Source organism: Eupeodes corollae, chromosome 3, assembly GCF_945859685.1.
Source record: "Eupeodes corollae chromosome 3, idEupCoro1.1, whole genome shotgun sequence".
Lineage (NCBI taxonomy): Eukaryota > Metazoa > Arthropoda > Insecta > Diptera > Syrphidae > Eupeodes > Eupeodes corollae.
Genome location: NC_079149.1, coordinates 71034948 through 71052490, shown reverse-complemented (window position 1 = coordinate 71052490; position 17543 = coordinate 71034948). Strand labels below are relative to the sequence as shown.

Sequence of the window (17543 nt, the reverse complement as noted above, 5' to 3'; positions counted from 1 at the left end):
AATTAAAAAATTAAGCCATTCAAAACAAAACTTGTTTTAACTTTATAATATTGACAATTTTAAAGAGGATGTGTTAAAAAATACCAGCAATAATTTATATTAAATTTGTTTGTATGTTTTCTATCTTGTAAATTGAAGCTTAATGAAATAAGAACTGAATAAAAGAAGATAGTCCGCAGTTTATGGTCTAACTATGAACCCTTCTTCGAGTGCAAAAGATGGCGCCCACCTTTTGCAAAATAACAAACAAATATTACAGCTTGTGTCATTTTCCTTATAGTTAAACAACTCGGTCGAGTCAGCTTTCAAAAACAAAGCATATTTTTTATATAGTTTTACAGTTAATGACATAAAAGATTACAACGACAAGCAGGGAACGCAAATATCGATTTAATGCTAATCAACGTTGAAAACCGTATTGAGATGTAAGATTTGAATTTTCTTATCTTTAACTTTTTGAAGCTTTGTCAAGATACTTTTAAAGTTAAATTTGAAAGGTAGTCCTACTACAGTTGACACATAGCAGCCGCAAATTTTTTTACGAATATAAACAAAATGAAAATATGCATTTTTGTTGCATTAGTCTAAGAACTTTCATGAAAGCGTGGGTTCAAGGAAAGAGGTAGAATACTCCTTTTTGACGTTACTCTTTCTGTTTTTGTGTTCTTTTTTTTCGAATTTTCCTTGTTTCTTTTCTGTTCAGCTCAACTCAACATAACAAGTGCAAATCAAATTAATTAATCATGTGCTGGACTATAATTAACATTGAATATAATAAGTTGCTAGAATCATTCTCTACTTCAAATCATTAGCCCCACCGAAATACCAAGTGAACAACGAAAGTTAAAATGAAAGATAAACTGTCAATGCAAATGCGTAGTATTAAACCGGCCCAAAAAACTACTTATTATACTCCACGAACATGCCTTTAATTGTACCAAAATTTATGTATATCCGAGACTCGGGCAAACTACCTACTTCTAGTTTTATCTACAGTGAAGAATATGTGTAAATACTTCACTTCTGATACTTTTTTGCAAAAAAAAACAGCCAAATTAATAAACTTGGAATAGCTAGTAATTGGACAGACTTTTGAAAGATAGTGCCTCTAGTGTTGACGTGTGAGCTCTGCACTGTTCTTTGAAGCACGATGTTAAAAAAATCACATGACAGTGCATCACTTTGTTTAAAACCTTTTTTGACATCGAAAGGTTCTGTTAAGTTGGTTCCAACCTTTATGGAGCAGCGTGAATTCTCCAGGGATGCCAAAACTAGACATGGCTCTATACTGCTCGTTCCTGTAAATGGTGGGTGTCGATTTGGTGTTCTTGGGTTTTTTCCAGGATCTGCCGTAATGTGAATATTTGATCAACTGTGGACTTTTCTGGTCTAAAACCACACTGATAAGGACCTATCAGGTTGTTGACGATGGGCTTTAGACGTTCACATATTACGGCAGAGAAGATTTTATAGGCGATGTTACGTAGACTGATTCCTCTATAGTTGGTGCAGTTTAGAGGGTCTCCTTTTTTCAGGATCGGGCAAACAATATTGAGGTTCCATTCATCGGGCATGCTTTCTTCCGACCATATGTTACAGATAAGTTGGTGCATGCTCCTAACCAACTTATCTCCAGCTGCTTTAAAGAGTTCAGCATTCAAGCCATCGGCTCCAGCGGCTTTATTAGACTTCAGCTTAGATATGGCAATTTTTACTTCGTCTTAGTCGGGAGGACCCGTCTTTGATGCCTTTCATCGTCTATGTTGAATGGATCATCCTGCCTGACAGCGGAATTCAGTTCGTCGTTGCCGTTATACAATCTGCAGAAGTGGTCCTTCCATATCACAAAAGTCTTAGACTTGTTTTTATTGAGATTTATTTACAAAGGGTTTGTTTTGGAACATACACATGCGGCTGAACATGATTTTTCCATTTGATTGAAGGTGTTGTAATCGGTCCGATTATTCATTTTTCGATGTTTTAAGGTCCCTAAAATCTAAATCAAAGGATTTTAGAGAGAAGTCATCATGTTTACGTACCTTCTTACGTCCGTATGTTCGAGAAAACATTTTTCGTCATCCATACCGACTTATCGACTTCAAATAAATTTGGTCTTACAGAAAATAGCATCGAATGATGCAGAAATGACTAAACAAATTGAGAGGTTGGTTTTTATTATAGCAATTTTAAAAAAATTGGTGAAAATCTTACTTGTCAATAAATATCTCATGAACCAATAACCCTAGCAACTTCAATTAAAATTTAGTTTAAACAATGTAAAGTGATGCCAAATTAATATAATTGTCCAATCAGTTTGAATAAGTCATCTGAGCTGTCACTTCAAATATACTTAACATTAAAAATCCAATGGGCAGTTTTTTTTTTAAATAAGAATAAGAAAATAGAAATACTACGCGAAATTGGTAAAAACTGAAGTTCGATTCGAATATTTTGAAAAAAAAAAATGAATTTATTTTATTGTATATACAAAATGAAGCTATAACTGATGAAACTTGGAAATCAAATTAAGAATATGCAAAATATTGTTTCTAATTTTAGTTATTTTTTTTAGAAATTTTTCAATTGACAACTTTTTTTACAAAACAACAAAATTCTGACTCAATTATTATCAACACACAATTTGAATCGCATTCAGGTCCCAGGAATTGAGTTTCAATTTAAAAAAAAAAAACACAAACAAAATTTTCTGTCAAGAATGAGAGCTTTAAGTTGGGTGGGTTATGAAAAGAGCTCTTTGTTATGACAACAACTTTCCAAATATATATTGTTTTGCAATCATGATTACTTCATGTATTATTTATTCCATTTTTTGTTTTCATCAACAAAACTGTAACAGTAAATTAATATATGTATACTTATAATCTTTACATTATCGCAATCTTTAGTGGTCAGATCCTTAATTCAATTAGCTCATTTATTTAATGATTTATTTTGAAGAATACAAAATTAAAGAGAAATATACCAAACATATTTTCAGATTTGAATTTCTTTCTAAACCCTCCTAATTGAATACCGATTAATACATGGATGTAATACTATACATTTGTTTTGACGCTGTTACAATAAAAATAATTACCGTCAGATTATTTCATACTTCAATTGCTTATTTGCTTTACGTGGGACTAAGAACATTGATAAAATATCAATGATTGTCATAATAATTAACAACGGCAATAGTGTGTTAGCCTTTATTAACCATGATATTTTATTTAAGTATATTATTGTAAATGGTTTCTTAAATATAAATAAATTACAGTCTAAACATCTTTAGTCAGCTAATCATATGACTTGATCCTAGAACAAACTTTTTTAAGTAGATCTTTTCAATGTCGTTGCAGTGATTCAATTGTTTTAGTTTGTCAAATAGACGGCTGTTTTTAAGACTCTCTCTGGTTGGTAAAAACCAATGCTATGATATCACGATTATTGCAAATTATTGAAAAAAGTTTTTAAAATTCCCTGCATATTGCGAATTGAATTTTTGTACCTTGTCATTTAATCAAGGAAATACTCTTACGAAGTTGTAAAATTGTCTCAACTTACCAATGCATTGCCCTTTCACTCAACTCTGCTGTCACCATTAATATTGAAATAATATGCAATTATACATATGTACATATAGTTCTGGTTCAATTATTTAAAATAACAACAAACAACTTAGAAATATCAGCAATTATCTGTTAATTTATATTAACCACTTTACTACTTCACTTACATATTAGAACCTCATGACGGCGCACACTACTTCCTCAAAGAATTTTGCTACCAGCACCAATCCTTATGACGGACAGTGCACACTACTGCTCATTCTGTTTTTCTGTTCGACTTGATACGTCATCGGATCTAAACGTGTTATACAACGAGGAAGAAAACACATACTTTATTAGACAATAAACTCACTGCAAAAGCAAAACTATCTACCAGCAGCATTCATGAGATACTGTGTTCCATTCCCAAAAGGCGAAGATTTAAGTATCGAAATGAATGAAAACATAGCCTCAAAATGCTGGTGATTTCTCGAAAACGTATGTAAAACGCACGGCGAACGCAAGCACTTCCCATTAATACAATAGCTGCTAACAAACGTTTGCGATGTAATACTGATTAAATCTGGGATGGTGCTAGCTGTTGAACGTTAACGATATTTCGTTGCGCGTCTATCGCAAGTGCTACCAGGCAAGCATGCAATTTCAATAGGAATAATACCGTGGAATTCTTTCGCCATACTAAAGGAGAAAAATAGAAAAAGAGGCATGGGCCTGCACAGCACATGCACACTGAAGAAAACTTCAGCGTACTGATTGTTGCGGTATTGGATGTGGGAGAAAAAAGCTTTGCGCGTGTCAATATTATAAATAAGTGTTGCCAATGTCAATTAAAAGAAAATCGTGTTTTATTTTGCAAAAATACCTTTTATCTGCAAATTGAGTAGATTCAAACTTTCTCATGCTGATGCATTAGATCAACCAATAGGTTGACAATTCAGCAGGTCAAAATGATATATTCATTTAATTTTCAGACGATTTTATTTAGAAGTGGATGTATTCAAAAACTATTATAATTGTATATTGTATGAATGTATAATAAAAGGAATTTTAAAAATTAAATGACAACTATCAAGACATGGCAACAATCTCAACAGAACGAGTTTAGTTAATACAAGCGAAACCAATGTGACGAACAAAGCAGATGCAGATATACTCGTAAAAATAATCATTCGAGAATTGGAGGTACTTTATTTCGTTTTCAATTATGGTTTTTGTTTAACTAATCGCAAGTTTCGGTATAAACATACATAAAAGCGAAACGTTGAGGTCTACGGATCGTCAACATTCCTTATACACTATAATGCATGTATGTATATAAAATTAAGATACTATGTACAGCGATGTATAAAACGGTCCAAACAACTGAAGTTCATGTTAACCCATCATAATGTATCTTATAGATTAGTGGGGTATGAACGTCAATGCAAGTTGGTAACCTTCTCTTGGTAAGCGACAAATGTTTACCTTTTACACATATGTACAAATGGACGACACTATTTGAAAAAACACTAAGAAAAATATTAAAAAGATTTCTGTACTCCTAATAGATAGCAATTGAAAACAGTATGGTTCTTGAGTTTAGTTAAAAAAAAATATATTGATAAATTTCTATGTTTAAAAGTTTTTGTTTTTAATTATGAAATACATAAATATGCTAAATAAAACAAGTGTTTTATAAGTATGCTTAAAACAAGCGAAATTATAAGCCTTGTTAATATATGTTAAAAATTTTACTTAGTTTGTTTAAACCGAGATATGTACTTTAAATTTTTTAATTTTTCTTTTTGGTGGTGGTTAGGGATTTACATGTTATAATTGGAGTCATATTGTCCAATTCAGGGCAAAATGAATAGCGTTCGCCGTTAAAAATTATAATCAGTGTCAAGCAGCTCAAAAATCAATATTTGTTTCCCTTATTTAGCTCCTAGCGTTTTAAAATTTTGTATGGATGCAGGCCAAATTACGCGAACCTGGAAGGCAGCGGATTTTTGAATGGCCAACATACTTTGGAATAACAAAATGCTGGTTTAGGTTCCCTTAAACATACACATGTTTTACTTACAGAAAATCAGTATTGTTCGCCAAAATTATAGCAAATTAATTTGTTTTTCTTAAATTTGTTGTTTATGTACCTATATACGAGTATGTAAGGTTTTTTTTTGTTATAATTAGCGAACACTAAAAGGGTTTTGTACACCTTTAATATGCCAAAGACATAGTGTGAGCATTAGGAAAAAATGGAAGGGTTGGATAGGAGGTGTCGGTGTACGTTGATTTTAAATTTCTGAACATTGCAATGACAGGGAAAGTTAGAGCGTGGGAAGGCGTTCCACATTCGCGTAGTACGGCTAAACAATGAATCTCTGTACTTCATAGTACGGCCAAAGTTGGGCTGAAGTGTAAACTGATGGGCATTCTTAGAAGCGCGCGTATTCGGTTAAATTGTTTAAGGGGAGGAATGCAACTAGCTCCTTCACTAGAGCATATTCCGTTAAGAGAACGGTAAAAAAGGGTGAGGCAAGAAACCTTGCGTCGATGTTCGAGCGACGTAAATGATGATGTTAATGTCACCAATAATTTTAAAAGCTCTTCTTTGAATACTGTCCAAACGGCTTAAATAAGTTACCGGATCACCAGCCCAGAGATGAGAATGATATTCAAGTTTCGGACGTAAGAATATGGGTTTTGTAGATTGTAACCAGATCAGACGGATAGAAAAATTTCTTGCAACGTCTCTAAAAACCTAGTATTGGATTAGAAGTAGCAGACAGGAGATCATTTATAAAAATGAGGAAGAGGGTCTAAGACAAAACGGAGCAATGAGGCACACCAGCATTGATTTTATGAGTTTCAGACTTGAATCCCTCGCCGAAACAACTTGCATTGAACGGTTTGTAAGAGAATTTCTAATCCAACAAAGAAGAGATTCGTCGATACCAAAAGCACGCATTTTCGATAAGATAACAGGATGCCAGACTTTACCAAATGCCTTTGAAATATCAAGTGCAATAACTTACCTTTTCCAAAATGATGTAAAGCTTTGTTCCTCTGTTCGGTAAGATGAACTATGAGATCACCAGTGGACCTATTGCCACGAAAGCCGTATTGCCGGTCATTAAGAAGCTTCCGTTCCTCAAGATATTTCTTAAGCTGATAATTAATCAGCCATTTCTTTAAGAAAGAAGAGACGTTAGTGCTATCGGTCGGTAATTTGTGAGAGAAGTAGATTGGTCTCATAGAATTAATTACGCGTTCAAGAACTGGGGGAGTCATGACACTATCTGGTAAGGTGGAATTTTCGGCGAACTGCCTTGCAAAAAGTTGGCTTTGTAGATAGGGCTAACTAAAGGAGTGTCATTGACATCAAGCGTAAGAACCGAGGAAGAGGAAGAACTTCTCATATTTTTTACGAATGACCAAAAATTCTTACTGCCTTTGGGACATTGCAGTATTTTTCGCCGTAATATTTGTTTCATGTAAAATTTAGTCCTTCGAATATAGGTGTTGGAGGCCTGTCTGACTTACTTAAACCTTTTTCGGTTTTCCTCAGCTGGGTTGGCTTTAAAACACCGGAAGATCTTTCTCCTTGATAACCTATTTGCAGATCGAATCAAACCATGATTTAACCTTGGGTTTAATACTTTTAACAGTATTCGGGATAAAGGTTTCCATTCCCAGATGAATCATACTAGAAATCATATCTGCAAAGGGGTCTACGTGCCTAACAGCATAGCGACCAGTTAAAGATCCTGAAGAATTTATTGAGAACACCCCAGTTGGCTTTCCCGTACTGTCAAACGGTTGGAATGTTTTTTTGATATCTTTTTTATAACTTAATGTCTTTACTATATTCAAAATACTAAGTAAATAATTCTAATAGTTTTTAAAGTTTAGGGATTTTTTTATGTAGCACATAAAAGTAATGGTTAAGTCTTTTGAATAATTCATACAAAAAAAATCTCCAATAATTTCAGAAGTAGACAACAATTTTTGAACCAATAAATCCAAATTGCAACAAATTTTCGTATACCATTTGGTTGCCTCTTTTGGTCAGAATGCTTAGGATAAGCAAAGAGTTGTTACATAACAAAAGTTTCATTACTCAATTTTCAAAACTAAACAAAACATCGAACATTATATTTATTAAAATTTGATTTTTTTCTAAAAAGTTGCTTGAGTTTTGTCCAGACGAAAAAAGCACACGTAGTTAAAGAAATGTTCGTTTATTGTACTGTACGGCTAGAGCATATTTTATGTTGACTATAAGTATTTTGAATATAGTAAGAATATTGGGCGCTATCGCGAACGAGACTGCCTTGGAAATTTTTCCCACGCTCGAAAAAGTCGTATCGTGAAAGGTGTTCGAAATTCCAATCGAAATTTATTGCGACCGTGACGAATTTTAAAATAAAAAATGTATTGCCGTTTCTTTGGAGCTTTCCACATCTATTTTGGTAGAGAAATTAAGGCAAGACGAAGCAATGTAAGTTTAACAGATTTGTTTGTATTTATAAATACACTTTTTTAAATGCATTATGGGGCGAACTCAAATCAAAAACAAATTGCTGGTCAGTATTATGGAAAAGAATACAGATATAACGACTGAATTTACCATCTACAGAAAAAAAAAGATTTGGCAACATTTTTGTTTTAAAAAAATTATATTTTTTACAAACTTTTAATGCGTGTAACTCTAAAAATGTTGTTTTTAATACAAACAACAGGTATGGCTTAACTAGATATTAAGATATCTCAAAATGGCAGAAGCATACAAAAAAAAGCTACCAGAAGGTGTTAATTCAATCAAAAGAACATAAACAGAAAGAAAATAATCAAATGAACATAATCATGAAGAATTTAATAGAAGGTTCCGAAATGCATCTTCATTTGAATGAAATGAAAAATACAAAGCCAATTTTAAAAGAAACAAAAAAATTGGCTTTCTAAGCGTTTACGAGAATGTTGACTTGGCAAGACCTACTTGGTGGTCCTTGCCAAAATACGAAGACATGCACTTAGCCTGACGAATATTTTCTGTTTGTCATAGAAATTCGGAGAGAGTATCCAGTAAATATTTGCACAAAACTTTATTTATTTGGTAATTCTAGCAGTGTTAAATTTAATCCTACAGTAAAATCAACCAATTAAGTTGCTTTATTTTTTATCAACACAGTATACGGTACTGTGCAAAACTTTTGCAACTATTACCACCAACCAAATAATCGAACATTCGTGTATATTAAAGTTGTTCCAATCAAATTATTTTTATTGTTCTAGACTTTTGTATGTGTCATCTTATTGTTCATAATCTTAAAGCTCTGATCCACAGGCAAATTCTACAAATGCACTGCTTTTACAAAAACAATAATGATTTCAACTGTGCAAAGCATTTGCAATTATAGCCATTTCTCTTTTCGTCTCATTTTGATAACGGTTAATCTGATTTATTATAAATTGGTAAATTTATACGTGTAGATTGATTTGTTTAGTTGTTTTAAGGCCGGACTTTGATGAATAAATGTTTTTTTAAGATAAATTCTTTTTAAATTGAAAAAAAAAACTTAATAAAATTCAGAATTTTGAGTGCTTTTAAAAAAAGAAATTTTAAAGAAATAGTTCATTAAAAAATCAACTATTTTTTAATCATCAAGAATGGAAAGGAGAAACGCCTCGAAGCATTACAGCAAAAGATGATTGAAAAATAACAAATCATCCAGGGAAGTAGAAATTGAACTTAGTTTACCCATTGACCCATAAACTATCAGACGCCGCACACTGCAGGCGTTGTTTTCAAATAGCAAAGGTGCCATTTACATATTAAAAAAAAAAATGTGTTCAATATGCACGGATCGGATGGAAAACAACATATGTCAGAAGGCCAAGAGGTGAGATGTTCAATTTTGATCTTGGGCTGCTTCTTTGGCCGAGGAACCGGGCCAGTTCGACAAGTGGAGGGCATAATGAAGTCTGAAGACTATGTAGACATCCTTTGTAATAACATGCCGCCTCATGCCCATAACACGATACGATACTATACCAAACACAAGTCGAAGTTGTCCATGGCCAACCCAATCCCCAAACCTAAACCCAATATAGACCCTGTCGGAAATTGTGAAGAGAAGAATTGGGACCATCATTTTTAAGCACAATAATGAGATTATCAATAACCCTATAGCTTCAATGCCAGAAGATATACAGCTTTACTGAAAAATAAAGGCAATGCAATTAAATATTAACATCTTTGCCTGTAAGTAACAAAATAGTTTGAAATTTAGTTGTAAGATCTAAGTTGCAAATGTTTGGCACAGCAGTTTTAGCAACTATGAAAGTATTAAGTTATATATTTTTTGTTAAAGTGAAGAAAGTTAATTTTGTTTAAAACAATTATAACATAATATTAAAAGAGTTTAGAAAACTAAAGAAAGAATTTTGCTTTTTGATTTTCTAAACAATTTTTTTAAAGAAAAATGTTGGAGGTTCTAGTTGCAAATGTTTTGCACAGTACTGTATATGGGGTGATTGGTATTATGTGTACTAAATTGAATAGGTTCAGTTAAGTCCAAAAAAATAGTATGGGTCTATTTCCTCCTGTTTATGAGTGTAGCGATTTTCTAAAAAAAATACTTAAAAAAGGCAAACAAATATTGAAAAATAACGGTAGCACATTTGTACATAGCTTTAAAAAAGCTAGAATTGAAAAATGAATTTTGAACTTGAGATTTGAAAAAAATGTATTTCAAGCTAGTTTTTTTTCCAAAATTTAATCTAATGAAATATAATTTTTTTTCCAAAATTCAATGCCCTTATTAATTTTTAATTTGTTTAGTTTTCATAAGTTCGATGTACTAAGCTCATTCTTTTGAAGCAGAGTTTTTACTCGAACAAAATAAGATTGTAGAATGAAAACTGAATTTTGATAGCTGTGCATTCAAAGATGGTAGGGGCCTGAAAACCAAAATGGAAGTGCTTTTATTGGAAACAAAAAGTTTTTAAATTTTAACAACAGTCTACGAGTTAATTTCGCTCCGTTACAACTAATTTTATAAAAATCGACCCATATGGCAAAGCAAAAATGTAGAGTCAAGTCAAGTATAATCTCTTTTTAACATATATTGCCTCAGATTAACATTCGAAAATTATTTTTTTTTTGGCAGCTATTAAAAATATAATTGTCTTAAAAATGGAGATATAGACCACTTATGATGCGGATTTGACTCACTTCGAATTGACTGTGCTTGGTTCGACAACAATGACTAGTATTTGTTTTTGTTTTTTGTTTTAAAGGATAAATATAAAATTGAACAAACCGTTGTATTTTATATTTAAAATTGAAAATTTCTTTTCAAAAAGGGCTTAGCCAAGAAATGGTTCACTGCATATCTCTTTCTACTAAAAAAGCTCTTAAGCTTAATATCTGTGCTATGTTCTCGGAATATTCTCAAATTTTTTTTTATTTTATATTAGGAATAAAGTAAAATGAGAATAATTTTTTAGAAGAAACTCACTCTCAACGTTACAAACTCTGTTCCCAGCTCCAATGCGCATGCAACCGCCTATAAAGTCGAACGATTTCAACTATGTATGTATTTAGGATATTTGTTTCTTTTGTTTGATAAGAGAAAGAGTAAGCCAAGAAAACTTTATATTTGATAAACAAACTAACAGCGAACCATAAGGAGGAAGAGGGTTCCTTTCATTTAACATTTAATTTTTGTCTACCTACTTTCATATCGTGAAAAATAAAAATAGTATTGAGCTGCAATGGTTTGATCACGGCATACTTGACTATGAGTTGACATAGAAGCAAAAAGTAAGAGGAAGGATATAAATCGCTAGTTATTTTAGGGAATATTATAACACAAGTTTCGATTTCAAATTCCCTAAATTCCTGATTTAACACAAAATTGAACTCTTGGGCGTGTTTTAATAAAAGATATTCCCAATTAATCTGCAACCGTGTTGGGTACCAGCTGGACAAGAGGAAAAGTCTGTCAATCAAAGGATAACAGGTTTTAGAAGAATGTGTGTGTTATTTTTCGGCTTGTGAGTTTTTCACCTTTTTGAGCTCCCTGCATTCGGTAGCATTCATCGAACAAGACAGCAATATAGCAGTCACGTGTGAAAGAGAAGCTAAACTATTTTGTCTCGTTAAGGATGGAATTCTAGGGTGTAAGAAAAACTGAATTTGCAGTTTGGGATTTGTATATTGATATGATTATTTATTCAAAATAAATATTAGTGAGTTAAAATAAATAAAAGAAGGGACTATAACGTTCCTTTATTTAATTAAAAATCCGAATTTAATAAGTAGCCGTTGATGTTTACACAGTCAAACTATAACGAACTTCTACATAACGAAGATCTCTCTATTACGAATTGATTGTGAGTACACAACTTTTTGGTTTTTGGTGTTTTGATCTCTTTTCAACGAATTTTCATTAAACGAATTTTTCTCTACAACGATCAAATTTTGTTTGCTGGAATTCCAAATCTCATACGTTTTTGTTTCCGCATAACGAGTTTTTCTAAATAACGTTCTGTTAAAAATAACAGCATGCATCTCCCCAAGATTTTAAATCCATGTATTCTATGTTCAGGCTTTAGTGAATATAATTGAAAATGTCTCGAAGTACCATTTCTCTTGAGAAAAAGTTGTTGATAATTACTAAAGTTGAAGAACGATTGACTTAAAAAACAGATATTGCTATTGACGTGTTTCGGACCTTTCTGGAGGTAAAGAGCAACGTACCTACTAATTTATTTGAATCTCTAAATTTATTAGCCGATTTTTGATTTCTTTTTTCTTTAAGGATTACTATGGATAATATCCATCAATGGAAGGAAGAGTTCGATAATTTAATTTAAGCGGTGGATGAAAAAATGCGAGCGGAAAGCATTAAAAAAGCACTAACTTCAACACATCGCGAAGCCAGCTTAAACCATAATCTTTGCGAAAAAAAATATTTTAATGAAAAATATTCAACTGACACAATATCTACCGTTTTTAAGGCAAGAGGAGAAATTATGGACCTTAACTTTATACCCCACAGAGAAAATTTGCAAATTCTCTGCACTATTTGTAATATGCGTGAAAGGGAAAACATTTATCACTTCCTTGGAAGATGACCTGTCCTAAAGGTCGGCAAATTCGATATAGGGAAGTTTGACTGTAGCTATATGATCGAAATGTTAAGTTGCACAAATAATTTTTCTAATCTGATACAAATTCTGTACTTTTTATACGTCTTGGATGTTTCTTCATACTTTATGGTACTTTTTATGCTCCCAACCTTTTTTTATCACTTTTCTTTCATTTAAGTATTGTTGAAATTTGATATTCTTTTTGATAGGTTAGTTTAGTAGGCTGACATTTGGTCTTGTTACGGTCACACTTAGATCAATGAAGACCAATTGAGAGGAAAATCTATGAGTCCCATGATAGAGTCCGCGTCAATGTCGAAGGTGTTATTAAGCATGTTGAAGCTTGGAATTATTTGAAGGTGCAAGTCGGCTTAATCACTTGGGTAAGGAGAGGTTAATGCACAAATTTGTATTCTTTACCCTAAATGTAGATCACCATTCTCCATTGGTTGTCACATTTGCAATGTAATGTACATCTGCATTTTAAGTCATATTGTCTGAACTATCACTGTCGTCCAGTTGTTTGACATTTGTTTAAGAAAAAGTTGCTTACTAACAATTGCCGTGAAAACCCATTTGATAATTTTGGAATTTAAGCCTTAGGTTTTACCAAAAACCAGTTCATAGACCAAGCTTACAGTATTGATGTAGCATTCTCTTTTGTTCGCTAAAGTTTGTGGGGAATTTAGTTGTCGCTAGCAACGCTAAATCATCTGCGTATGCGATTACTTTAACTCCACTTTATTTAAGTTTCATGAGGACTGTGTTCATACAAGGACCCAAAGAAGAGGAGTCCTTTTGGAGTCGCTCTAGAAGCAAAAACTTTTATCAGTGCTCTTTCTAACTCAGGGATATACTGTCTGTTTTTAACATATAAATCATCTATTTGATGATGATTTACGTTTGATTAACAGGTGACCCTTTCACTGCACTGCCTTTGAGTGTTTTTGAGTAGTGCTAACGAAAAAAAAAACAACAAAATACAAGAACAAAAATGTTAACAAGTAATAAAAGAATTTTAAGCTTTTTGCTATGATTTAAGGTTTTTAAATAATTGCAGATATAAAATTTAAAAAATAACTCAAAAGTTTATAGCAAAACCTTTTTTTCAATTCTGGAGAAGTTAAATGATCGTAAGACACAGCCAACTTTACTTTAGCAAATCTTATAGTGAACATCTTCATGATCATGATCCTCATTACTTTAGTTACTTAGATGGTTGCGCTTAAACCTATCTTACATCTTTCACAATAACTGAAAGAATGGTACTTTCCAAAATCGTAAGCCTCAAAGAAAACTTTAGCCCTGCTCCTGATAGCGTCCTATCAGTTGTCCTTAAAAAATGTATGCATGTATTGCACTCTTTGAACTCTCTCTTTCCCAAGGTTTGTTTTCTCATATATGGAAATATTCATTTATATTTCCCATTCATAAACAAGGCAATAAAACTTAAATCAACAGTATAGACCTATTGTAAAACTTTCATGCATCCCAAAACTTTTTGAAAGCCTAGTTTATGATTCCGTTTATTCTCCCCCGCTCAACATGGTTTTCTTAAAGGTAGATCCAATTTGACTAACTTAATTGAATTTATATCATAAGTTTTGTCAGCGCATGAGAATGGTAATGAAGTTGATGTTGTATATACTATTTACAGCAAAGCCTTTGATAAAATATCCCATAAGATAGCCCTAGGCTTTCCATCTATGTTTATAAACTGGATAGGCTCTTACCTTGCCAATAGAACTTATTCCTCTTCCGTAACTCAGTTTCCAGTCCCATATATGCAACTTCTGAAGTCCCACAAGGTAGTCACCTTGGCCCCCTTCTCTTCGTCCTATTTGTCAACGATGTATGTATTAAATTGAAAAACTCAGATATCCTAATGTTTGCGGATGATAAGAACATTTTTAAGACTATCTCAGCTCCATTTGATTCCTAACTTTTACAAAATGATCTTAATATCTATTTTGTTTATTGCATGCATAATTTCCTAGAGTTAAATGTAGGTGAATGTAAACAAATGACCTTTAAACGCAAACAAATCCCATCTCAATATACTACTTCCTTAACGGCGCCGTCACCGTAGTCGATTCTATTATAGATCTTGGTATTATGTGTGACAAACACCTGAATTTCCATTCCCATTTTGACCAAATTATTAATGGTTTTATTAAGAGATGGTCAAAAGAATTTTCCAACCCCTATGTAACTAAAGCTCTTTACATTTCTCTAGTTTGTCTTCATCTTGAATATGAATGCCAAGTACGTCTACTTTTATGAAAACCATTCACTCAGAATTGAAAATGTTCAAAGACGTTTCGTTCGATTTGCCTTACGTGGCCTTTCCTGGGATACTACATCCAACTTGCCTAATATGCCGATCGATAAAAACTGATAGGTTTGCAAGCCTTATATATCAGACGTTAAAAAGCTGATATATTATTTGCTCACCAAATCTTAATAGCCAATATTGATTCCCCGGAACTCCTGAGTGATATCATCTTAAAACCAACCCTCGAAATCTGGGATCGGTCTCACTTTTCTATATCCCCCATCACCGCACTAACTACGGGCACTTGGGCACTTTGAACTAATGTCCAGAATTCTTCGTCAACATTTCCAAAATCCCATCTGAAAGATACCCCCCCTTTAAATTGCAAGTCTAATAAAATTAAAATTGTAAGTTCTTGTACATTAAAGAGCTTTTATGTGGCCCCAACTGATAACAAGAACTAAAAAAAAAATAAGTTAAGTTATATTATGTTAAGTCAAGTTAAGTCATACCTTGTATTAAGCTGAATAAATAAATAAAAAAATAAATAAATGTAAGAGTGATAAGTTGGATTATTAAATTCTAGACATTTGATCGCCCAAAAAAAGGTAAAAATCTGATCGGTTAAAGCCACATTGATATTGTTCGATAACGGTTTTAGAGTGTGGAGCTACGCTTTATTGTGGGATAGAAGAGAGCATCTTATTTTTTTCAAAAACAACGTCATACCTCTTTAATTGCTGCACGTTGTGACGTTTCCTTTATTGTATATGGGGCAGATGATACCTCTTCGCCAGTCTTTTAGTATTTCTTCTTTCATGCTCCCATACGTGCACTATAATTTTATTAATTGCTCGATGTAAAGCTGGCTCGCCATACTAAAAAAAGCTCGGTTGAATATGCAATCGACTCTAAGGGCTTTACTTTGATTGAGCTTTTTTTGACACAGATCACAGATCAAGTTTTTCTTCCAAGTAGATATTTTCTGTCTGTGAAGCTGATTTTCTGTTCTCTCCTGATTCATGTTCTATGGTATTGTTGTATTGCTGTGTATTCAACTTTTTTTCGTTCAGTCGATAGTTTGCATTTATCATCGAATCAATCACTCCGATCTCTGCCCAAAATGGAGTTGGCAGTACTAACTTATGACATTTTTTTTAGGTTATAACGCATGACCAAAGGTATTACTGGTATTCTCATTGTTTAGGGCAGCCTTATTGACTTAAACCTGATCAAGATGTGTTACCGCCAAAAGAATCTCGGCTCTTGACCATCAATGACGAACTTAACGAACTCCACAGTGACGAGACTTACATACCTTTAACACATTGAAAATTGACGTGACTAGTTTTTACTAACTCCTGATTTACTTAAAGACTAACTGACTGGGACGCGGAATTCAATGCAATTCTACCTCCTCGTGGTGCATTTTGGGTTATGCTAAATGAATTGCTTTACTTGACTTTACGATGCAAACAGTGAGATGCCTGGAACCCCCCTGCTTGGCTACACTATAGGATTTGGGGTGGGTGCAAGTTGGAGTGCGTGCAAGATGAATATATCTTGAAGTATTTTAAAATTACACTTTAACCCTTTTTTTACTTTTGTTTGCACAAATTTTGACTTTAAAACTATTTTTTTCAAAAACTATGCATAGTTTTGACTTGATTTAAAAACAAGGTAATAGACAAAAATGTTGTCTTTAAAAAAGGTATAATACTTAATTGTAAATATTACCGGGGGGAGATAGACCACCCCCTCCCATAGTAAAAAATGCTTGTTTTTAACTGTTCTATACAAATCCGTCATCAAACTTTGTCTAAAGTTATCGTACTCTCCCCCCCAGGTGGCTTGGTAGATATCTTTGCACGAATAATTGGTACTCTCAACAACCAAGTTTGTCGATGCTGCCAGTTCTTAGACTCGTAGTCCGTTGTCATTATTGTTCTCTTGCAAACTATGGGTGCCTGCGTGATGCCTAAATACCAGCTTCAAAGCCATTTTTGCGTTTAAATCCCCAAGAATGACTTTTACATCATACGCAGGCATTGGGTGCTCTTTCGACTTGTTAATAGCAAGTATCTTTCTCTTATTAAGGGAATATTCTGAAATTTTCGCTTATAGCGTTAAAGTCGATGATACATATCAGGCTTTATTTATCGCTGGCTAGGAAGCCTACTACGATGATGTTTTGTATGACAGCTTTATTAAAAGCTATATTCCGTCTTTCTATAAACGCAAATCTATTAAAAGTTTCGAAATATCACACCGCACGCAGCGGGTAAATTAATTTTGTATTCGTATTTGGAACAATAATTTGTACATCAAGTGTTTTTTATCGCACCCAAGTGAAAATACAGCATTTAAATAAAAGCTAGACAGAGGAAAAAAGTGTTAACATAATGGAGAAAGCAAAATTAAACAGTGCACATTCACTATCGCTAAAACTATAAATTCTCGTAAATAGGTCAACTTCAGCTTTTACTGACACCGCTCAATAACAAACAATAGTGCAATAGCATTCAGTCAGAGTCAGTTATGTCAGATGTCACCATTAA

General features: G+C 33.0%; 1 protein-coding gene across 2 annotated transcripts in view; it reads right to left on the bottom strand.

Moving 5' to 3' along the window:
* LOC129949436 (neurogenic protein mastermind) overlaps window positions 1-17543 on the bottom strand; it is a 160734-nt gene that overhangs the window by 104342 nt on the left and 38849 nt on the right. The window contains exons 1-2 of one of the 2 annotated variants that reach the window (XM_056060893.1): window positions 3943-4303; window positions 3737-3864 (exon numbers count right to left, since the gene is read on the bottom strand). The exons of the other annotated variant lie outside the window; for it this stretch is intronic. The gene's annotated coding sequence lies outside the window, so the exon portion shown is untranslated. Of the gene's footprint in view, window positions 1-3736; window positions 3865-3942; window positions 4304-17543 lie in introns of those variants that run through there. 2 annotated transcript variants of the gene reach the window in all.